Source organism: Aythya marila, assembly GCF_965140915.1.
Source record: "Aythya marila genome assembly, chromosome: 25".
In the NCBI taxonomy this organism is placed as follows: domain Eukaryota; kingdom Metazoa; phylum Chordata; class Aves; order Anseriformes; family Anatidae; genus Aythya; species Aythya marila.
The window spans coordinates 266,114-291,509 of NC_139066.1; positions in this window are offsets into that span (position 1 = coordinate 266,114).

Sequence of the window (25,396 nt, forward strand, 5' to 3'; positions counted from 1 at the left end):
TTTTTTGTACTGGTGGGGCCAGAACTGGACACAGTACTCCATGTGTGGCCTGACAAGGGCAGAGTAGAGGGGTAGGATCACCTCCCTTGACCTGCTGGCCATGCTCCTTTTTATGCATGCCAGGATCCCATTGGCCTTCTTGGCCACAAGGGCACACTGCTGGCTCATAGCCAACCTGTCATCCACCAGGATCCCCAGGTCTTCCTCCACAGAGCTCCTCTCCAGCAGGTCATCCCCCAGCCTGTACTGATACTTGCGGTTATTCCTTCCCAAGTGCAGGACTTCACATTTGCTCAATGTCATCATGACCACATGTCATCTCCAGGATTCTGATATTAAATTCAGCACTGTTTTCACACAGAAAACTGTTGATACGTCTCTAAACTTCTATTTCCAAGCCGTTAACTGGATGGATATACAAGTGTCTTTAATCTTAATCTCTTTGTTGGTCTGTTTATAATTTGCTTTCACGTTGGCTCCTGCTGCATGGATTGAGATGCAAAGCACTATGGAGTCAGGGTCATGGAGCCACTGACACACCTCAGGCTATGGTTTCACTCTCAGGAATTCAACCCCTTGTCAGTTTGGGACTGTTCCCCTCAGCTCTGAGCCTCCTGACCTGTTCAACACTCCTTCATCCTCTGTGCCCCACTCATCCAGCCACTGCAGACCAGCCTGTGAAATATTTATCTTGCTTTTCTGTTGTTTTTTGTTTGTTTGGTTGGTTGTTTTTTTTGTCTGTCAGTTCAGCTGCATGATTCATCTCACAGCCCAGCTTGCAATGTCCATGCTGTGGGGTGCTGAACATCATTGAGTGAGTCAGGGCTACTGCCTGCGGGGCGTTGGGTGCCATGTCACCTCCAGCTCTCACCACAATTTGGCCACAAGGTGACATGATTAAGACCAAGAGATCATAGAATCAGAATCATTAAGGTTGGAAAAGACCTCCAAGATCATCTGGTCCAACCATCACACTACCACCAATGTCACCCACTAAACCATATCCACAGGCACTATGTCCAACACTTTCTTGAGCACTCCCAGGGATGGTGACGCCACCACTTCCCTGGGCAACCCATTCCAATGCCTAACTACTCTTTCTGAGAAGAAATGACTCCTAATTTCCAACCTAAACCTCCCCTGGCACAACTTGAGGCCATTCCCTCTAGTCCTATCACTAGTTATCTGCAGAAAGAGGCTGACCCCCGGCTTCCCACACCTTTCTTTCAAGTAGTTTCAGAGAGCAATAAGGTCTTCCCTGAGCCTCTTCTTCTCCAGACTAAACAACCCCAATTCCCTCAGCCACTCCTTACAGGACTTGTGTTACAGGCCCTTCACCAGCTTTGTAGCCCTTCTCTGGACATGTTTCGGGGTCTCGATGTCCTTCTTGTGGTGAGGGGCCCAAAGCTGAACACAGCACTTGAGGTGTGTCCTCCCCAGAGCAGAATACAGGGGGACAATCACCTCCCTGGCCCTGCTGGCAGCACTATTCCCAACACAAGCCAGGATGCTGTTGGCCTTCTTCGCCACCTGGGCTCACTGCCGGCTCATGTGCAGGTGAGCATCAATCAGCACCCCATGATCCTTTTCCTCTGCACAGCTTTTGAGCCACTGCTCCAAGCCTGTAGCACTGCATGGGGTTGTTGTGGCCAAAGTGCAGGACCTGGCACTTAGCCATGTTGAACCTCATCCCATTGGCCTCTGCCCATCTTGTCCAGGTTCCCCTGCAGGGCCTTCTTACTCTTTGGCAGAATGACACTTCTCCCCCAACTTGGTGTCATCTGCAAACTTACTGAGGGTGCACTCAATTCCCTCATCCAAATCATCAATAAATATATTAAAGGGGATAGGCTCCATCAATGACCCCTGGGGAACACTACTCATGACCAGTCACCAGATGGATTTCACTCTGTTCACCACCACTCTCTGGGCCCGGCCATCCAGCAAATTTGTAACCCAGAACAGTGTACCTGTCCAAGTCATGTGGTGCCAACTTCTCCAGGAGAATACTGTGGGGGACTGCGTCAAAGGCCTTGCTGAAGTCTAGGTAGATTATGTCAACAGCCTTTCTCTCATCCATTATGTGGGTCACCCAGTCATAAAACGCATTGAGGTTGGTCAGGCAGGACTTGCCTTTCATGAACCCATGCTGACAGGGCCTGATCCCCTGGTTGTCCTGCATACATTGTGTCATTGTATTCAGGATGACCTGTTCAACCACCTTTCCTGGCACTGAGATCAGGCTGACAGGCCTGTAGTTCCCTGGGTCCTCCTTACAACCCTTCTTATAGATGGGTGCCACATTAGCAAGTCTTCAGGTACCTCTCCGGGTGACCAAGACTGCTGATAAATGAAAGAAAGTGGCCCAGCAATCCCATCTGCCAACTCCCTCAGGTGGATCCCATCTGGCCCCATGGACTTTTGACAGTCCAGGTGGAGCAGCAGGTCTCTGTTTCTGCCTGAAGTGTGGGGGGTTCTTCTGCTCTTTGTCCCAGATTTCCAGGCTGAGAGGCTGAGTACCCAAAGATAAGTGGTCTGACTAGTAAAGACAGATGCAAAGAAGGCATTAAGAACCTCAGTCTTTTCCTTATCCTCAGTAGTCACGTTCCCCAATGTGTCCAGTAAAGAATGGAGATTCTCTTTGGCTCTCCTCTTGCCATTAATATATTTATGAAAACATTTTTTGTTATCCTTAACCATAGTGGCCAGGTTGTGCTCGTGCTGGGCTTTGGCCTTCCTGATTTTTTCTCTGCATATGCTGGCAACTTTCTTGTACTCTCCCTGAGTTACCTGCCCCTTCTGCCCTATGTCCACTGGACATAAACTCTCTTTTTCCTCCAGACACTCAGCAAATATTCCCTGTTCAGCCATGCTGGTCTTCTTCCCCTCTGGCTCATCTTACAGCACATGGGGACAGCCTGCTCCTGTGCCTTGAAGAATTCCTTCTTGAGGAGCGTCAAGCTTTCCTGGACCCCTCTGCCCTTCAGGACTGACTCCAAAGGGACCCTACCTACCAGCATCCTGAACAAATCAAAGTCTGCCCTCTGGAAGTCCAAGCCAGCAGTTGTACTGACCTCCCTCATGACTTCACCAAGAATAGATGCCTCTACCATTTTGTGGTCACTCTGCCCAAGACAACTCCCAACCACCACATCTTCCACAGTCCTTCTATGTTTGTGAATGGCAGGTCTAGTAGGGCATCCCCTCTGCTAGGCTCACTAACCAGCTGCGTCAGAAAGCTGTGTTCCACACACCCCAGGAACCTCCTAGACTGCTACCAGTCCAATTGTATTTCCAGCATATGTCCGGGAAGTTAAAATGCCCCATGAGGATAAGTGCTGGTGATTGAGTGATTTCTTCCAGCTTCTTACAGAACACCTAATCCATCTCTTCATCCTGGTTTGGTGGTCTATAACAAACCCCCACCAGAATGTTTGCCTTGTGGGCCATCCCCTTGATCCTTATCCATAGGAACTCAACCTTATCATTTCCAGCCTTGAGCTCAACAACATCAAAACACTCTCTAATATAGAGAGCCACATCACCGCCCCTCCTTAGCTTCCTGTCCCTTCTGAAGAGTTCATAGCCATCCGTTGCAGCACTCCAGTCATGGGAGTGCTTCCACCGTTTTGTCAGTGATGGTGACTAGGTCATAGTTTTTCTACAGCACAGTGGCTTCCAGCTCCTCCTGTTTGTTGCCCATGCTGGTGTAGATGCACTTAAGTCATGCCATTGCCCTCAACCTTGACATTGTTCTCCAAGGCTCATCTCCATTGAGCCTCATTGCCCCACCCACTATTCCCCCCTTCATACCTAGTTTAAGCTCTCTTGATGAGCCCCACCAGTTCCAGGGCTAGAGTCCATTTCTCCCTTTAGGACAGGTGAGACCCATCAGCAGCCATCAGGCCAGCTGCCAGGTAAACCTCCCCATTGATTAAAAATAAATAAATAAATCCTGTGATGGCACCAGCCTCTCAGCCATGAATTGATCAGTTGTGCATTCCATGTCTGCTCAATATCCCTCCCCACCACTGAAGGGATAGAGGAAAACACCACCTGTGCACCCACTCTGTCCACTAACTGCCCCAGTCCCCTGAGGTCCTTTTTGATAGCCTTCAGGCTTCTCTCAGCAACTTCACCACTGCCAGCCTGAATTATCACTAAGGGGTAATAATCAGAAGGGCAACCAAGGTCAAGAAGTTTCCTGGTAATGTCCCTGACCGGGGGCCCCAGGGAGGCAGCAGACTTGTAGGGTCTGGCTGACATATGGGACCCTCTGTTCCCCTCAGAAGGGTGTTGCCTATGACCATTACCCTTCTTTCCTTCTTGGTGGAGGAATTCTTAAGGTGTGGAGTTGACTTTCTTGCCCTTGACAACCTCCTGTGTGGACCTTCCCCCACATACTCATCTATCCATCCCTCCAGTTCCAGGGCCTCACCCCTATTGCAGAAGGGCATCTGGAGAGGTGAAGTGGGTAGAGATAAAGACCTACAGCCTGTCCATCATCTGGCTTCTCTCTTAGAACTCTTGGCAAGAAGAAACAAGTGTGAGTCCAGCTATTTTCAGCTGAGGAAGAGAAGATCAACTCCATAAGCACACAGTAGGGCAGGCCCCAGGGAAGGAGAGAAACTCCTGTACTGACAGGACAGACAAACAAACAGACTAGAAAATGGGAATGAGGTTGTGGAACCTGACCAAGGCAGCAGAGATTAAGAAATAATATAATTTTTAAATGAATTTTGAGCAGCTCATAGAATGGTGTTAATGGTTCTCAGGGTGCAGTCAGCTGGAATGTCCTTTCGAGTTCTACATTAATCATATTTGATACTACTTCCCTGAGACAGATGATCCCTAGAACAGGTGGTTTAGTTATTATTTTTTATTGTGCTGGGATAATGTCATAGTCTTGAAAATGCTAGGCTCTGAGCTAAGGAGAAGTCCCAAAGCTTTGGACACATCCCACCCAATGAATGCTTGTAACTGAAGCACCTGAGTGAGGAGCCTGGTAAAGGCAAGGAGCAACAGTCGCTGTATAATCTGGGGACAGAGTATGGCTCTCATCGTCTAGACTGAAATCACCTCCCTCTCTGCCTAGACAGAGCTCAGACTCCAAGTCTGAACAAAGCTCCTAATTAAAACCTTTCAGTTAAGGGTCTGCTATTCTGTGGGATGCATCTAGGTCAAAATATCCTTCAGCCTTAGGTGGAGTATCCACATGGTGGTTTCTCTGTGCCCTGTTTTCCTCCTGCACTCATGGTTACAGGATAGCTTCAAACAGCTGTGATGCAGAGCACAGTTAATTTATGCCAGCTCTTGGTCTGCTGGCTGGTGTTTAAAGTGGTTCCTGCTTGCCTTGTTAGTGACTTTAGAAGTTTTTTCAAAGGTGAATGTGCTCAATATGTTGCTGTTGCCTAATTTGCGTATGTTTTGCATAGCATAAATATTTTGCTTTGGGTGTCTTAACCCACCCTTTATTACCTGAACTAATTGTGGCTTGACTGAATCAGGTTTTTTCTCCAGAGACCCCTGAATATGCCAGGCTAGGAGATACCTGCCCATGCAAGTGGCAGGTTATAGAGCATGGAGAGTGTCATGGAGACCCGGTCAGCACGAGGCTTTGGAAACTAGCCAGCATTCAGCCAAAGGTTTGCAGGAACCCTCAGAGGTTGTATAGTTCTTTCTCCTACCTTAAGGCAGGATTGACTGTGATGAATCATTATGTGGTTGTCTGCTCTATGCTTATGCCTCTGACGATCAAGACTATCTCCCCAGGCAGTCTATTCCAGTGCTTACTGATAAAATTATTTGATGCTTTCCAGATGTTTAAACTAATATTTCTACCTGCAACTTTTTGTCCTGTTCACTGGCCACATAGTACAGCTTGTTCCTGTCCTCTCTGCAGCAGCTCCCTGTATATTTGTCAAGAGTTATTACCTCTGCCCTTCTCTTTTTGTTGTGTTAAGCCATCTTCTTCTTCTTCTTCTTCTTATTATTATTATCATCAACATCATCATCAATATCATCATTATCATTATTATTGTAGTCTGGTTTGTAGAGTTCTGATAATTCATGCAGTGCTCTTCTGGATCCTCTCCAGCCAGTCCACAGCTTTCATGGGGGTAGAGTCCAGTACCACACCTAGGTGGGACTCCAGTTCAGACTCTGGTGCTGATGCAGAAGGACAGATGGATTTCTCTTTGCATTGCTCTCTTGTTGGTGCCTCCAAGGAGCAATTTTGCCTTTCATACAACAGCATAGCATTGCTCATTTATGGTCCCCTTGGGACGCACTAAAGTGTTCAGATTCTTATGTGCAGAGCTGCTGCCTGACAAGTTTTATCTAACACGTATTTATGCAGTTGATATTCCAGAATAAGCAGAAATAGTAGCTAGGACAACTTCTTACTGAATGCCATCCTGATTTCTTAAAGTTAATTTCTCCATTTTTTCATACACATCTTTCTAGAGTGCCTCCACTCCCCTAAGATCTCAGAAATGCTCAACTGGTTCAGACTTGGGGTCACTCCAGCCCAGGATCCTGTCTCTTGAAGCAGCCACATGCTGGGGAGGTGTGAGAACAGGAAGAATATGCGTGGGATGCTTTCCACAGGTGCTTTCCCAGACCTTGGCTGCTCAAGCATCTCCTCAGCCTCTTGTGATTTGTGTCTAGGCAAGAAGCTTCAGAGGTGTGCCACGTGTTAGAGGAGGAGGCATCTCCTTTTGTTTCTCATCCCATTTTCAGTTTCACAAGCCTCTTTAATGCTCTGTCATCTGGTTATATGACAAATGCTCAACACAGTGCCCAGCACAGACCCCTGTGGCAACTAAATCAGTGCAGCTTTCCATCTGGATGGTTAGCGATTGAAAACTGTATCTTAAGTATGCGTCTAGTTATGTTTTCACCCCTCTAATTTGTCCTATGCCATTTTCTGTAGTTTGCTTATGGGATGTGGGAAGGAATTTCAGAAATTAATTTTGGGAAAACTTCTCTGTTCAGGGTTTTGCAGCACCAAAGGCCTGCTATATGCAAGAGACATGATCCCCAAAGGTCAAATAATAGAATGAAATGACATTATCGTTTTGTTTTTGTTTTTGATTTTCATCAGTTCATTGCATGGCCAAATTCATTGTTAGTGAAAGTGATTTGAAGTCAATGGGTTTACATCTGGAGAGAATTTAGAAATAGATGAAGTGAGAAATGGTATTTCATGAGTAATTTCTGAAGTGCTTGGGCTATAACTTTAAACAGAAATAATGATCAAATCAGTTTATGATGCAGAAGTTGAAATGAAGCTGCTGCTTCTTTTTCATTTTTATTTTTTACCTCGTACAATATTCCAAATTAGTTAATGCCCTATAAAAGAAAGCCATTAATGGAATAACAGAGGCTCCTGAAACCTGAAGTGGACATTTCTGCCAAAGTCCCTGGCAATAACTAGCTTGTTACAGCTGCAAATCCGTGGAAGAATCTTGAGATATTATGAAAAAGCAGCTTAAATCTGTGGTCCTGCAATCTCTTCAGATAGGACCAGTTCTTTTTTTTTTTTTTTTTTTTTTTTTTTTAATTTGAACAAGCAGATTAAAGCCTCAAAAGAAAATCAAACAAAAAAGGCAGCTTTCCTTGCATGTGGAGTGTCACTGAGCTAAGTTTGGAGTCACTGCTTTGCTCAGAGGAGAGCTTCCTAGCCAACCACTGGTTCATAAAAGTGTTGGCACTAAATTAACTTAACAGAAGAAATGATTTAAAAATTGAAGTACTGGCCAATTGATCATAGTATCCAGAATGCACAATCACATTCTGCTACCATTCAGCACTCAACAGGGTAACATTTAAACTCCTAGTAATTTAAATTGTATTTCGGATTTAGACAGCTTTTCCCTCTAATTCCCTGAATGACCAATCATACTGGGCTACAGGCAGTCAGTAATCTGCAGCTGTGCCTTGGCTTTCCTGGGCTTTCTGGGGCTATAAAGCCATGGTTGTATGGTCACAACATGCAACTTAAAATATTCCTGCTCTTTCTCTCTCTCTCTGCCTTCCCTCCCTAGATGGATCTATTCCCAGGCCTGCTCTAAACACAGCTCTGCATGCCTTGCCCCTTGTGTGGGTGCTGGTGGGCAGGTGGGTTCCCTTTGACCCCGTGTGGGGTCCTGGCTTGGCTATGGGTTGTGATTTTTGAAGAGATGCCATAATTTGTGTTATCTCATCACTGAAGTGATATACACACACCTTTGCTGGATCTTCATGGGATCTCTGAAGTGGCCTGTAAGCCATCTGTCCCCCAAAAACATGGCTTTGGGCAGCTCTGAGGTTTTATTGGGCTGCAACTGCTGGAATTTTGTCTAATAACCACCACAGAGAGGTTAGCACAGAAATTTTTGAGCTTGCCAGTAAGATAAGACAAAAAGTAAATATTATTGAGTTGGTCCAAATGTCAAAATTCAGAAACCATCTTCTTATGACAGCCTAAATGTCACCATCGTCCTGCAGATGGTACCTGTAGCGGGCAGTACAGCAACTGAACAGTCTGGCAGATGTCCCACGTGAATGGTCCCAGTTCACCCAGAAGATGAAGCAGGGATACTGGTTTTAACACTCATTAAACAGAGGCAAAACAAATATTTCTGTCAGGGAATGGCCTCCACCAGCTCCCCAGGTCCTTGAGCTTTACAGTGTCCCCAGATCCAATCCACCAGCACAGGTCTCACAGCAGTCGTGGTGGATACAGCAGCTGCTGGGAAATTCCTCTTTTCCAGCTTACTTGCTCTTAAGGATTTGAAGTCTGGGAGGTTGTTTTCACCAAATTATCCATTATAAAGCAATATCAGAGGATCGAGAGTGAGGTGTATAAGCAAACAAGTAATTGGGAAGCTGCTTGTGGCTTGGAGCAGCCATTTTAATTGGTTGTTCAGCTCCACTTGCTTTAATGGTTTACTTAGTGGCTATGGTGGCTGAAGCAAAATAAATAAGGTAGGGTAATGAAAATGAAGGAGACCATGAGCTGATGGACAGGAACCACTCCCTGCATCCCTGCATCTTGGAACAGACAGTGGTGTGATTTTAAGGGAGTGCTTCTTCATTTCTGTAGTTCCTCCAGTGTCTAAGAGTAGGGCTTCTTGGTCTGGGAGGGGTTTATATTTGCCATCAAACCTCCTTTGCCTGGTGCTGCTCTTTTCAGGTAGAGAGCAGTTCTTAGGCCAGTGTGGGTTCAGGAGGGAAGACGTGAATGCCTGGCAGTGCATCTGGTCTTCCCTTCCCGCTACCCTCGCCTGCATACTCCTCCTGCAGCACATGCCCTTGATGTTTGCTTACTTTTCTGGTATGGAGCAGGCATGGATGTGTCTTATAGCAAAGTACCCTAACAGCAAAGTGGCATCAGAGGAATAGAATGCGGTGTTTTCCCAAAGGGTCTGCCCAAAGCTTCATTGCTGGTAATGGTGATACATGAGGAAACATTTGGAAGCAATCATAAAATAATTGTGCTCGTAAAGAACTGTATGGACTTCAGATGCCTTTCTCTCCTGAGAGCTCTTCTTCTTCCATGCTTCTGTGTAAGGAAGCATGGACCTGACCTCACAGAGAGCAGCTTCTACTCTTTCAACAATCTCTGCCTCTTGGCCCTATTAAAATGCAAAATTGCTCGTAAAACATTTTCTTGGGATACTCCCAAGATTCAGGTGGATTCTGAATTTTCCTTGCAACACATTAAGCAAACTTCTCTTTCTTAATTCTGTAGGCATCCTCTTGCTCCAAGCACACCATTTTTCAGAGTACATTTACTTCAGAGTGATAGTGGTGATTCGTGGTCAATTGCTTGGCCCAGGCAATATGACCGGGAAGGTGAGTCCTTAGAATAAAGATACAGCTGGGGTATATCTGGAGCAGGGAGAGGGCAGGCAGAGAGCAGAGGCACCATGGAAACGGAGAGACCTAATCTAAAGAGTAACACTGAACATGAGAGTCAAGAAAAAAAGGAATGCAGCAAAAAGGAAGAAGCCGTGACAAATTTCACTGGAGGCAGTGTGTTAAATATAGCCCTTGGATTTTCTCATTATTAGAATTGGTAGCTGAGCTAGAGACAATCAAGTCTCATGCTTCAGTACATAAACCGATGCAGGCATCTGGGATGAGCCCCCTCCCCTTCTTCCGTGGTACCATGCAATTAATCAGAAACATTAGTAACAAGAAAGCAATTTCCAACAGTTAAATTCCAGATACCGGCTTCTTTTGCTAGTCCATCACTGATCCTTGCCGTAGGCAAGTCCTCTGCTGTATGCCTGACTTTCCCACTCTTAGGAAAGGAGACACGGCTACACATTTGCCTTGAAAACAGCACCAGGAGCTGAGGGTTGGCAAGAACCAGTGCCCAGTAGAACGGGGTTAGGTTTTGCTGCCTGGGAAGCCTGGAAGACCCTGCTGGGCTTTGGGGACCTGGCAGTGTGGGGTCCAAATTCCCCTTCTTGTGTGGAAGTATTCACCTGGAGCAGCTGCTTCTCTACATCTGTGCCCTAATCTTTCTGTCTGTAATCAAATCAATTCAAATAAATTAGTTTTAAATTGAAAAAAGGGAGGTAAATCCACGCTGAATAAATTGTATCATTTTGGTGAAGGGATAATTGCATTCTTCATTTGTCAGAAGGAGCTGACATTGTGATTTACATGCACTGCCTCCAGTTGCACCCAGTAATGGGTGCAGTGAGGTACAGTTCACCATGCTTGGCTTCTCGGTGGCTCTTTCTATAGCTGCCTGTTCCTCCCTCAAATTCTGAATCGTGCCTGATGTGATTGTATCATTAGTCCAGAACACAGGCTGGAGACAGCAATTTGCTTCTCATTAGGAGCAAAACTTCAAATTGTTTCCCACTGTTTGCCCTAAAAGATGTCAGGTGACATTACTGTATTTCTAAAGGAAATTAATACAATCAGCAGAGCCTGGAAGGCTCAGGACAAATGTATTGGTTGGGGAGGGCTTTTCTTCAGCTCAATGGTTTGAAGGTGACTTGCTGTGATAAATGGCTGTTAGTTATTCCTATCTGATGTCTGCTCTGGGGAGCCAGCTGGAGAGAGCAGCAGCCCTACCATAATTCCTGATGAGCTGAATCAGAGGAGCAGCCCCCTCACTAAGCCTTGTTAAGAGGCACAGCAGAGAGGACAAGGAATGATTAACCCTGGAGAACAAGCTCCTCTCCCATGCCTGCCAGATCCCAATGTCCTTGCAGTGCTTGGACAGGTTTCTGGAGGAGTCTCCATCCGCTGACAGCACTGCTGGAGGGTGCTGGAAGCTGTGAGTGCATGGGGTGGTACTGAGCAGGCAGCCACGGAGATCTGGGACTCGGTGGAGTCAGTGAGAATCCTTCACTAGTGAGCTGAGCCCTAGAAAGGGCTGCAAATCCTTTAGCCCATGCACCTACCAGGAGTTTAGTTGCAGGGTTCCCTATCGCTGTGCTGTAGAAATGTATGAGGCAGCGCCAAAATGGGCAGGGAGAAGGAATTCACAGAAAGGTATGCAAAAGGAAATTGAATTCTGCAAAATCTTTCTCAATAGGTGGGTGAATTCATTACAGAAAATCTTCTGAGAGCAATTGTAAGTGGCTAATAGAGTTTGAATGAAGCTGATAGCCCTGCTATGGAGTGCGTGGGAATAACAGTCTCATTATGTTTCACAGGGCATCCCTTATATTCAAGCAGTTATGCACTGAGTACAGAGAGGTGGAGGAGTCGCTGATTGAAGTGAGACAGAAAGACTAACAGGAGAAACTTTGTGGAGTATAATTGCAAGGGAAATAGCTTCACTGGGAGAGCCCTTACGCTGTGTGTTAGTCTAACAGAGAAAAGGCAGGAACTCTACTGCTCTGAGTTGGACTCAGAGCTCTGGAGAACAAGGCACATGGAGTGATCTTGCAGCAGTTGATGTGAGGACTGTCTGTGTTGCCATCCATACAGAGGAAGCAGCAGGAAAAAAAAAAAATTGCCAACAGCCCAGTAGGATGGAGCCCTGATCAGCAGCCCATTAATCGAGCTAATTTACAAAATGGATTCCACTGTTGCATTGCCCAGGCATGGAATCCATCATAGTAATTAAGACAGGGTGTCAAAGGGTGGATGCAGCTGTGTGTGTGGGGAGCAGGGGTTAGTTTGCCATGTGGCAGTCATAACAAGTCCCGATGAGGCAAGCAGAGCTGTGTCTTTCTGGGGTCTCCTTGTCTGTGGAGCTGGAGTGATGCTGGTTCCTCAGGGGTGCAGTGTTCTGAGGGCTTTAAGTGTGCCATGAGGCAGAGAACAGGGGCATGAGCTTCCTAAATCAGGTCTTTCCAGCCTGTTTATGCTCTTCTATACACTTGCACAGCACCAAGACTGGGATAAGAACATTTCGCCACAGTGAGAAAGAAAAGCCCCATGAACAATGGCCAGTTAGAAGTCCTCTGCCTGCCTTTGCTGAGAGCTTTTTCCCAAGACTTTCCTGACTCCATCTTCTCCATCACTGTTTCTGCAGCCTATTCTGCATTTTAGATCTGCACCCCTTTGGCTGCAGTTCAGTTAGTGCCAGGTATGTGAGTAGTACCTGCCACTCCGTGGTCTCCAATGTGCTTACAAACAACCCTTCTCAGGCACTGTATGGCAGAGAGGGATGTGAAGTGATGCACAGGAGCCTCTAAATTAGTCACCTGACTATCCCCATCAGCTTTGCTCAGAGCAGTTGTGAGACTGTTTCACCCTGGACATGGTCAGAAACCCAGGCAGCTCTGACTAGTTCTTGTCTGCAGGATTTCCTGAGACAAACACAGCTGAGGCATCACTGGACAGCAGAATTCAGGTGCTTCTGAGTACGTGCATGGCCAAGAATAGATTAGTGTCATCTAACCAGAGCCAGTCGTTGATGTCAGGTTCTCCCTGAGATCTGATGGCTTTGATAAAATCCCCTGGGGAAACAATGCCTGTTAACTCCTTAGAGCCCAGAGCATGAAATGTTGCCCCTCTCCTCCCCATTTATGTCTTCAGTGGCCACACAAGAGCTGTCCCATTGCTGCATGGAATTTAATACGTACAAGCATACTAGCTAAATAATACAATGCTTTTTATGAAGGGTCTGATCTTCTGGTGAGAGACCAGCTTTTAGGTGGAAGTATTATCTTTTATTAGATCGAGTATAGTTGGAAAAAGCAGAGAAGTTTTCAGGAACACTTACCATTCTTCAGCTCTGAAATAGAAGTATCAGACTTGAAAGCTAAATAAAAGTCGAGGAAGATTGCTCAGTTTAATTAGACATGTATCAGTTTATTCATCTCTAAAAGAAAAAGTAAGTGATATATATGCAGTAGAGCAACAGTTAGTTGTGAGGAGGGAGGTGATAGCATGCCTAGATCCTGGGAGAAGCATGGAGATAGCTTATAGCCCAAGTAACACAGGAAAGTTTCTGGTGAGGACTGTCTTTCTACAAATCAGTATTTACATCTGATCCATGTGTAGTCAGATTTTCTGCTGCTGGTAGGGGCTGTGAACTTGATTTCCTGTTCTTTGAATGCTTCAGAGAAAGGGGAAACCCAGTTTCTTTACAGTGTATTACTTGTTTAATTCATGTTCTAGTGTCCTGTTTTATGTCATGTTGCTGCTTTGCAGGAAATGTTTCACCATTGTCTGCATGCTGCCGTAAATACTGTTTTATCCATGCAGTTTCACAACCTCACCTCTTCATTTATCAGCTTGCCAGTGAAGACAATAATCTTCCCACTGCCTGCATCTCAGCAGTGCTTATTTTGGGAATATGTACTGCAGAACAGAGCAGGAACTGATGGACTGTCTGTGGAAAAGAGTGACATATCCTTGAATCTTCCAAAATGTTTCATAAGAATTCCCAAATGTTCTGTTCAAACTATCACACAATGATTGTCATTAATATTCCTCAGTAAGAAAAAAATAAACGTCTGTTTGCCATCGTATAATTATGGATAAAATTTTTCTTTATAGGGAGGAGGCATTTTACACACATCACCAAAAATCCAGTTTTCAATTAAAGAAAGAAAGAAAGAAAGAAAGAAAGAAAGAAAGAAAGAAAGAAAGAAAGAAAGAAAGAAAGAAAGAAAGAAAGAAAGAAAGAAAGAAAAAGGATTCACTCTGCACTCTTCAACAAGACCTGCCAGGTTAGCGTTCACGCATGCTACTGCACTCATGATGGCTGCGTGACGTGTTTCCCTAGGATCTCACGTCTGAGATGAGCCCAGCTCCAAATTATGAGTTCAAATCCACTGAATCCCATGAGTGGGAAGGACCTCAGGTACATTTGAAGTAAGCCTCTCATATCTGAAAGGATTTTTGTTTGAATAAGGCGCAGCACTTGCAGTCCATTAGCTGTTTGCTTCATGTTAGGTTTTCTTTTTTACATTTTGCACAAAGCTTCTGGGTTTGCTGTAAAAAATGAAAGAAATATGATACCTTTTTTAGTACAGTTTGATATCTTTTGCTGAATTAAAAGTGATTCCTAGGTTACTGTTTTCCCTCCTGCCTGGCAACTAATGAGAATGGCATGTATTTTGCTAATGTTTTCTTATTCATCATTTTCTGCCTGATTTTTTTTTGCAAGTTGCCTCACCTTTTGTTCTCTTATTCCTCTTCCATTGCCTCTTCAGTAGATAATCTGCCTCCCTGGGAGCTCAGCTTCCTGATGAATTCCTCTCTTTTACCCTTTGATCTGCCCTGAACCCGAAATCTGATTCTGGGCTTGCCTCTGGAACATGGAGTACAGGTCCACTTCCCCAGCTCTTCAGAGTGGGTTCTGGGGAAAATACCTCATTATTAGTTTTCATTTTGTGCTCAATTTTTTTCATTACCTTAAGAGCACTTTCCCCAGCTTGACATCCTTTAACATTTATTTTCAAACTGTTTCTGGTGTTTAACTTCATCTATCATAAAGGCCTATTTTTCTTCCTCTCCATCTCTTTCTATCTTTTTCCTCCCAAACTTTCAAAGAACTGTAGCATGGCTATGAATCCTCAGGGTCAGACACCAGTGTGCAACTATCACATGCATCAAATGCCCACTGAAGCAGTTGATGGGGAATGCCAAGTGCTGGGCTAACTTCCAGCTCTGTGGCATTTCACTACTATCAAATTGTTCTTACCCATCCTTATGTGGTTCTTTGGTCCCATCTCACCCTGTGGAATCAATTCAACTGCCTACTCTACTGTTGTCTTGAATTCTGCCATATAATTAAATGCTAAAGATTGAATGTGGTCAGACAGGATGGGATATCCTTACATTTCTTCAAAGTAGTAGCGCTTGGGGAACAACTGCCCTCTTTTATGTTCACATCTACGTTGTATATTCCAGGCTGACATAATTCATGGAGCCACTAAAACATCAAGCCAAACAAAGTTAATATACCCAGCCTGCTGGGTCCGTGCAGCAGCACCAGGACTGGGTGCAGGTCAGCAAGTGCAGAGGTGTGTGCACTTCTCTGCTGTCTCCAAAAATCAAGGACCGGGTTGTTTTGGCTAAGTCTCAAGGTGACAGATCCAAGTAAAATCATTAATATGGGGAACACAGTGCAGGTTGCTGTCAGCTCATCAGTTAATTCATGCAACCGGTGTGGTCATGTTAGAGGAAATAAGTAGCATGCTTGCAGAAACTGAGATTTAAGAAGAGTTAAGTAGGACTAAATTAAAAGAAACAAACAAACAAAAAACATTTAAAAACATAACTGATAGTCTGGCTTGCTTCATGTTTAAATTTCAGTCTTTTTCTCTTGGCTCCAGCATGTGGTTTAAACATTTATTATGGGTTGATGATGGTTTGCAATTTTCATTTGCACTTTATTTCCCTGAGGAAAGCTCAAATACAGACACGGCATGTGGTTTGCTATAAGTTGCCTGCTGGATGGTTTTGCACAAAGTTTTCCAGCTGGGTTCACAAAGACATAAGAAGTTAAATGATTTGTTTAAGGTAACCCAATGAACCAGGAGCCTTCATGGTAATAAAACACGGTGGTCCTTGACTGGAACAATATCAATTCAGTCCTAAAACGGGAAACTTTGCAACACTTCCAGTTACACTGTCTACCTGCTAAGAACCTAAGAGATACATTTACTGGAAACTAAAGGTATATGATGGGATTAGGTTATGTATTTGTACATACATGGTCATAAATATTTTCAACCCTGAATGCTCCTCAGTGAGACAGGGCCTGAAGCTGTTACTGCCAGTGCTTATTGTGTATTTCACAAATGCCATTGTGTCTCTGCATGAAAGAGACTCTAGAAAGAGATTCTTATAAGGGTCTGTTTCAGTGGGATTATGCAGTAGGACAGGCAGAGATGAAGGAAAGAGGTCTGGATTCCAAACCCCATGCGATGGGAACCTGATGTTCATCTGGTTTGTATCAGTCCTTCCGGATGTTCAGCATGGCAACATGACCTGAGGTGAAATCCTTCATCTAGAAATATAAATAATTTGGAAATTTAGCAGAAATCAGATAAAAATGAAGGCAGAAAACAAAGCTAAATACTTGGCTAAAGTGTTTTATATGTTAACAGTTCAGGAGTTGGAGTGATTAAATATATTTGTATGTTTATGCTAAATTCATTAAGACTATCTCAGTGAAAAACAAACTTAAAAGCAGAAGCTTTTCAGTTCTTCCTTTTCAAACAGCATTTGGAGTGGGTGGGTCTAAGGTGCTCTCATTCATACATGAGAAGACAAAAAGCAAACAATGAAACTACAGTTTGAAAGCCAGGTGAAGTAATTTGTAGAAGACAATGCAGAACATTTTATTTGACTCAAAAAAAAAAAAAAAAAAAAAAAAAAGTTTGTGGAAGAACTTATCCTACAAAAAAAAAAAAAAAAGGAAAGGAAAAAAATATGAATATTTATTTCCCATTTGGGGAGTTTTGGTCAGTGAACTGAAACTTCAGTTATTTATGCAGTTCTAATCACAGAACTACAGACATCTGGTTGCCTCAATCACACTCTTTTTCACAGATGATGTTAGTCCCTTATATGAAGAAGTGATCCACTTAGCAGCCTAATATGTTGAGCAGATGTGGTTAAAATCTTGATGCCAAGTGGAAATGAGTACACTCATGAATGCATTAGCTGCTCCTCTCACTGAAGTCAAAGGGATCATTTTGACATATTTGCTGCTTCATATTATTGCTCAATTACTGTAATCTTGGTTCAGCTTTTAAAGGTCATCTCTGCCTTTTCTTTCAGTTTGACGGCCAGGGACTGAGCTGAGTGGGGCTTATCCATAGGTAATCAAGGCAGTGCAATGGTCACTGATTAGAAACCATCTCAGCTCTTTTACCATTCAGGTGGTATGTGTCCTGTGGAAGGCATTACTGCTTCTGAGCAGTGCCTCAGGGTGTATTTAACACAGAATAAAGGCATCCAGATCAGGCTGTAATTGGATCAATTCAGGAAGCAGAGCAAAATTGCTTTCTTTCTTCCTGTTCCTTGTCCCAGCAAATGCCATGCCAAGTGGCAGCTGGTGTAACTCAGCGGAGTGGTAGAAGGTCAGCAATGTCCCAGTATGGCTTTAGGGAACTGTGGGGTGCTGCCCCAGCTTGTACCACCTCAACTGGAGCTGTAGGGCCTGGGAGCTGGTGTAATTTGCTAATCAAGAAGATCTTCCCTCCATAGCCACTATGCATTGACAGTGTGGAGGGTGAGATCTCTCCCTCGTCCTTAAAAATGCCTGCAGTATTTGTGCTCTCTTGGGAAAGAAGATGGTAGGAGGAAGCTTTTTTCTTATTCCAGATCATTTTGAAGCACTTTCTGACTGCAATAGCTTTCTACTGTCTCAAGCAGGAGAATTAATAGTGAAACTGCAGTAAAGAAATTTCAGGAATTTTGCACTCTAGGTAGAATGAAATACATGGCTCAGAGTAAAAAAAAAAAAAAAAAATGTAGGGGAAAAGTGGGAACAAAATCGTCAAGCTATGAAGCTGGAGAACCACCCTTGCAATTTTAAAGGCTTGAGTCCCTGATCAGTGCACAGTGTTATCTGACTTCAGTGCTGCAAGTGCTCTGCTGACTATGTGGCACTTGTCACAGGGCTGGCTCCAGTGGGGATACTTACATTGTAGATACCCAGCCTTAGGTGGATGACTGTCCTCATTTTGTCCAAGGCAGAGCAGACCAAGTGAGTTTACCTTCACTTACCATTGACCGTGCTCCCTGTTAAAAGAAATGGCATGGAATGAGACTGATCTGGAGCATGTAAGTAAATTTCCCATTCTTCCGGGAAAAGAATGCTCTCAAGCAGCAGGGATATTATCTTGAAAAGATAAGATTAGAGAGGCACCTGAGGGATGCTTCCTCCAGGGTAGAAGAGGATCTCTGTAGCTCCAGCAAAGGAGGTGAGGAGTGTTATAAATGATGTCTCAACTCAATCTGAAAACAAATACATCTAAAAAGTATAAAAGACAAGTAAACAGCGCTGGGTGTGCAGGGAGTCTACGCTCCACCAACACGCACACACAAACATCAAACATTCTAAATATACAGAACATTGCTTTACATACTAAGCACAAGTATGCGTATACATACGTATAATCAGGAAAGGTAACAAACAATCCTTTAAGTTCCATGACTTAACAGTCTCCATTTTCCATTCCTTTTCTTGATTACTAACAAGTCTCCATTTTTCATTCCTTTTGAACAATATGTCTCGCTTTAAGTTGTCAAGCAACTTGGTCTTTGGGCCTTATGTATCCCGTTCTTCCCAGATTGAAGAAAAGCATATCCATCTCCTTTTCAAGGCCAATAGGCCTGGGTCAAAAGGCACGTGCAGGTCAGCAGGCCTACTTCCTCACAGTTCTTCTCCCACACAGAAATAGCTGTCACTCAGCACTAACATGGCACAGACTATTGAGACAGAACTGTCTGCTAAACAAATACGTTAGCCACCTTCGAGGTGCTCTGAGCTGTTATACAGAAGGACAGGTCTTTGGTGTGACAGCAGCCCTATCATTGCTAGGCAGAGGTAAGCCCAGTAATTCTGGCTGGGACACACCGTGGGACTTGGTGGCTCAGCTGATGTCACTGCAATCTTGACAAAACTTCATCAGGAGGAGTGAGCAGTTTTGTTTTGTCCTCCTGTTATATATGGAGTGGTAATTCGTGTGGAGAAAATGGTTGATATTAATAAAGAAGGGGGAGATTTGGGAATGTGGCCATGGGGGTTGGAAAGCCCCATGGTTGAGATAACATTAGACTCTTAATGATGAGGCCATCAGGAATATAAAAAAGTTCAGAGGGAACAAAGAAGGGTGATTCAGGAAACTCCATGCAGTCTCCGGTTTCTTGTTCTCCAGATGGTTCTCTTGTTCTCCAGCTGTTAAGGCATGGATATTTCTGGGTGTTTGCTGTTGTTGTTACATTCGAAGTTGTTTGACCAATGAAAAGTTGTTTTGAAAAGAACTGCTGTGGAGAGAAGGGTATAAGAGGGGAGCCTGCCCTTAAGAAAAAGAGAGAGAGAAAAAAAAAAAAAAGAAAAAAAAAAAAAAAAGAAAAGGAAGGCAACATGATGTGATGAAGCTATGATCAATAATGGAGCAGGAAAAAGGAGTGAAGAGGAACAGGCTAGCAGAACGGCGACCAGGACGGGAGTAGGCACATTGATTGCCTCATGAAGATAGGTTCAGCCAGACTCAGCAAACCGCTCAGAGAAGCTTGTACAGAAAGTCACTGGAAATAGGTGCACTGGAGCTGGAGAGAAGCTCAAGCTGAGAGAAGCGGACCTTTGCACACAACTGCCTCTCACCGGTAAGCAGTTGCGCATTATGGGGAATCATGCGTCCTTAGGAACAAAGACTGTCCTGGTAACCTTACGGCTTATTCTCCTTAATAACAATCGGACAGATTATGAGCCTGAAATATGGGACCAAACTGAGGTCAAGGTGTGGGACTCTTCAATTAAAAACGACAAGGTTGCAGTGGGATTGCTTGGCACCTGGCGAGCAATCTCTGAGGCCTTAAAGAGCCATGTGGAGCCACAATCACAAATGTGTGGTTTGCCAGATAGTGAGGGAGCTGCAGGCTCCTTTACTGATCTGACTGCTACGCCATTGCCCCTCTGTTGCTACAGCCATCAAAGGCTTTTGCTGTTACACCCCCTGCTGACCTGCACGTGCCTTTTGACCCAGGCCTATTGGCCTTGAAAAGGAGATGGATATGCTTTTCTTCAATCTGGGAAGAACGGGATACATAAGGCCCAAAGACCAAGTTGCTTGACAACTTAAAGCGAGACATATTGTTCAAAAGGAATGAAAAATGGAGACTTGTTAGTAATCAAGAAAAGGAATGGAAAATGGAGACTGTTAAGTCATGGAACTTAAAGGATTGTTTGTTACCTTTCCTGATTATACGTATGTATACGCATACTTGTGCTTAGTATGTAAAGCAATGTTCTGTATATTTAGAATGTTTGATGTTTGTGTGTGCGTGTTGGTGGAGCGTAGACTCCCCGCACACCCAGCGCTGTTTACTTGCCTTTTATACTTTTAGAAATATTTGTTTTATAAATATTACAAAATTCAGATTGAGTTGAGACCTCATTTATAACACTTCCCCAGTTCTAACCTTACACACGTGACAGCCATCTTTGACCTTACCATGCTCCTGTGGATAATAATTAGGGAACTTTACCAGGTCAGACCCTTGTGCCAGAGAGCACAGGGAGAAATCACATCCTCTGGAAAATGTGGAGGGAATAGCACTACAGGCTAGTCTACACTCAGTTAAAAATACGGGTTCTTCTTAGGTCATGGTCGAAGTGGAAATAAAATCAGTTGTAGGGAATCTGGGAGGAGGCTTTGAATGAGAATCCTCATGGCTTTTATGGGAGCATATGATATAAAGTTTGAAAGTAATGACCTCGGTGTTTCATATTCTGGGGTTCTGGATGGATTTTTGCTTGGAGAAACACCTGTCTGCTGTTCCAGAACAGTGAGATAATTTTTCAGTGATTTACCTTTCACCTGAAATGACAAAGAGTTTAGTTCAGGTCCTTTTTCTTCCCAGAACAGAGCAACAACTTGAATTAGGGCTTCAATGTCCCAGTCCTATGCTCTATTCATGGAGCTACCAGAACAGCCTTGAGGAAAAAATTGTCACATGTCATAGGTGATATTGTATAAACTCACTTTAGGATAGGATAAATCTTGTGGTTAAAAATTAGTGAGAACAAAATAGATGCCATCTCGTTATCTGTCAACCTTCTGTTATGTTGAAGCATAGAATCATAGAATATCCTGAGTTGGAAGGGACCCTTAAGGATCATCAAGTCCAACCCTTGACACCGCACTGTTCTACCCAATAGTTCAGACCATGTGACTAAGTGCACAGTCCAATCTCTTCTTAAATTCAGACAGGCTCGGTGCAGTGACCACTTCCCTGGGGAGCCTGTTCCAGTGTGCAACCACCCTCTCTGTGAAGAACCCCCTCCTGATGTCAAGCCTAAATTTCCCCTGCCTCAGCTTAACCCCGTTCCCGCGGGTCCTGTCACTGGTGTTAATGGAGAAAAGGTCTCCTGCCTCTCGACACCCCCTTACGAGGAAGTTGTAGACTGTGATGAGGTCTCCCCTCAGCCTCCTCTTCTCCAGGCTGAACAGGCCCAGTGACCTCAGCCGTTCTTCGTACGTCTTCCCCTCCAGGCCTTTCACCATCTTGTTAACTGAAACATCCCGTTATCTGCTGACCCTCAGTTAGGCTGAAACTTGAGATAACTTGATCCAACTCAGCATTTCTGCAGCTTGGGAAACAACTGAGTCAGCCAACCTGGCATTCTTTTAAGCAAAAGGTGAAAAGTGCATCATGAAGAAGACCACTGCCCACGTCCCAAAGACCCTGGCCCACAATTCTCGGAAGGCTTTGCACAAGCGCAAGGACTGATAAGCTAATTAGCATACGAAGTGAGAGTAGGCGGGTTTAGGTAATGAATATGTATAGGCATTAATAGAATATTCATTGTTTTGCTGTATAAATATGAGATAGTTTGTTACTTCGAACATGCATGATAGGTGGAGAGATCCCCCGTGCATCCAGCACTGCAATAAAGAATATACAACTTAAAGAAATTTCAGCTTTGATCTTTGAATCATAGGTCTGCTCTGCTCAGAGTTCCTCCTTCCCATTCTTAGAATTTCAGAATTATGGTAGTTTCTTCACTGTGCCTACTTTTACAATTTATAAGCAAGCACTGTACCCTGCAGTCAGAGAATCAAGGTTCAGTTCCAGTTGGAATTTTACTCACACAAAGAATTTAATGAGTAATCCCAAGTCATGAAAAAAACTCAGAGCACAGCTGAGGTGCAAATCAAGCAGAACCTGTAAAAAAAAAAGCTTTTAACTGGCAAGTTGTATAAAGAGAAGACAAATCTTAACTTTGGGACTAATGCTTTAAGTTTATTTTGATCTTGTTACAGCCTTAGATCTATCTTGCATAGTCTGAGAGTGCAGATACAAAATGTCTCACTACAAGCTGTAGCTTGAGGCCATTGTTTGCATTTGTTTGCCTTTGTTTCTGGTATTTTGCAAATAGCTCATTAGCTAAAGCCAAGTGCTTCCCAGATGTGGGTAGAAGCTTCTAGTTTGAGACACAATCTGGCTTGCATATCACACTATTTTCCCCCTGAGCACAGGTTGCTCCAGTCACCCGTTAAGGGCTTTCTTTCCCAAAGAATGAGAGAGCAGCTGCTATGAAGCAATGATAGATGCCTTATGCATCTCAAAATATCTTTTTATTTACATGGAACAGTATCAGCACTTTCTCCACACTCTTGCAGGTGTCTCCTCCCTAATGCTGGCATGTCCCTCAGTTTCAGGGCATTCTTTGACCCCTCCCAGCCTTGGACACCTGGAAATGGGGCTGAAGATCCATCCCTCTGTGCCATGCCTCCAAGCCATTCCGCAGTTGAGCTCTGAGGGCTGTTCAGAGGCAGTACCTCTAGTGCCCCCCTGCCCCTCTGACAGGCCAGCAACAAACAGATTGACCATGGAAGATGGTTGTGCTGCTCCTTTTCCTGAATGGGAAAACTGGTGAACTGGAAGAACTCTATGCAAACAGTCGTCCATGTGCTTGGATGCATCTTTGGTACTCTGCCTTGTTATTCATGTTAAACAGCATGAATAACGTGTTCCTCTCCCTTCATCTTTCATGAGTACCTTTGCTTTACTGACCTTTCTAATCTGTCTCAATTGAGGCATTTTCTTCCCAGTGCAGCTACTTTCTAAACTGCTTCTTTAATGTTAAAACTCCCCATAAGGGTAAAATCATTCTTTGAGGTTTCCAGCATCCCACTTAAGCACTATGTCATTAGGGCAATTTGCATCACCAGCGTTGCTTTACACAAATAGCAGCTACTTTGTCTTTAAAATCCATTGCAGCATTGGCTGCCACCCAATGCTAGAGCAATTGAATTACAATTAATAGCATCTCCAGCATAAGGCTTAGAACATCATGATTAATGCTAATACTTTATTTTCAAAGTTTCCTCTCCCTTATGGAGAATGGACTGAGCTGACTTTTTCTTCTCTCTTTAATGGATTAATCCAGATCTTTTAGGTTGATAGATATGTCCAGCTCCTTTCTGAAAAACTTGTCTTCACCAGGGCAGTTAGAAAATCTGACTGAAAAAAAAGAAATGTGGTAAGGCCGAGACTGCTTAAACTAAGCTGACCAGTATGATTTCATGTGGCCTTGATCCTTTTGCTTCTCTCTATGTGAATTAGCAAAGGATGGGATTCATTTTAGGGACTGTTTACAGCGTATGCCCAAACAAAGGGGTTGTTCTGAGTTACCTGGAAGTCACTGAATTCAAGAAATGGAGAAGAGAATGTGGTCTGTTTGTCTAAATGTAAGGGTCATTTTTAGAAAGAGATGAAATGCACTCCACCATGTGTCTTGCATTCATTCAGATGATCCCCGTCCCCAAGTATGAATAAGGAGTATTGGTCCTTCACGTGTCTGCTTCTGGGTTTCCTTTTAGAAGAGGTGGGCTCAGCCCCCAAAAAGAGGACACTCAATCATACACTGACCATATGTAAGAATCAAGAGGAATACATGTATGTGGTGTCTAAGCTCACTGCAGCCAAAGAAAACGCAGTGCTTGATGGTGGTGCCCTGCCAGTGCCCTTTAAGACCAAGACATGCACGAGGCTGCCAGTGGGGCCCCAAGGCTTCAGGGAGGCCAATGTTGGAAGCCAGAGGGGATCCCGATCATTTCCCATGGCAGGATGCTCAGTTTCAGCAATTCAGCCAACCCCCTAGCTCACTTGCAGGCAGCTGTGTTCAAGTGATTCAATCTTAAACTGAAAGACACCCCAACTGCCCTTTGTTTTGTGCTTCATGCAGGGCCTGATGCCATGGAGTTGTGCTCTTTCAGGGACATGTAGGTGGTGCTGCAATACAAGAGAACATTAATAGCAAGCAACCTTGACTGCCTCCCCGATAGCTGTTGGGGTGCCGTGTACATTAGTATTTCACTTGCTGTATTGTGGTTCCTGCTTGATGTCACTGCAGTCCTGATTAGCAAGGCTAGAGAATTCCATCATATCCAGCAGAATTTCCTTTAGGCCATTTCAGCTTTGCATCACAGGAGAGAAAGTGACACATCAGACATAGCACAGCTTTGCACAAGGTAGCAATGGAAGAGGATGCAAAATAGCTCCTGGTGATAGTCCTCTCACCATGAAATGACACTGAAAGCCAGCCCTCCACCTCTGCTGCAGAGCTCAGCTTTGTCTGTGAAGTGGGGAGGTGAGGAGCTGGATTCTGGCCCTCGCCAAAGCAAGGGGAATGTCAGATTGTCATAGAATCATAGAATCAGAATATCCCAAGTTGGAAGGGACCCATAAGGAGCATCAAGTCCAACTCCTGGCACCGCACAGGTCTGCCCAAAGATTTAGACCATGTGACTAAGTGCTAAGTCCAATCACTTCTTAAACTCTGACTGGCTTGGTGCCATAACTATGTCCCTGGGGAGCCTGTTCCAGTGTGTGATCACCCTCTTGGTGAAGAACCTCTTCACCAAGATTCTCTTGGCACCTCTGTCCCTACGCAGAGAGTGTGGTGATAAGGCAGGGTATCCTTCCCATGTAGATGCTCTGCGTGGTTTGCAAAAGATTCAGAAAATGCTATAGTCACCGAGGAGAGAGGGGATCATGGAGAGGAGGGCAGGGGAATGAAGGCCATCCTTCTGCCTTCTTGCAGCTTGGTTTATATTGCTGCTTTCTGGCAAATTGGCTCTTTGTGAATGGAGTGAATCTTGAATTTGAGGATATCTGTGTGTTCTTTGGGTTTTGCTCCCTGCCTCTTCTTTCTATGTTACACGTTGGTAATGTTTTTTTGTTGGTGGTGGTGGTATGGTTTATTTACTGAAAATGTTTATTCAATATCAAAAAA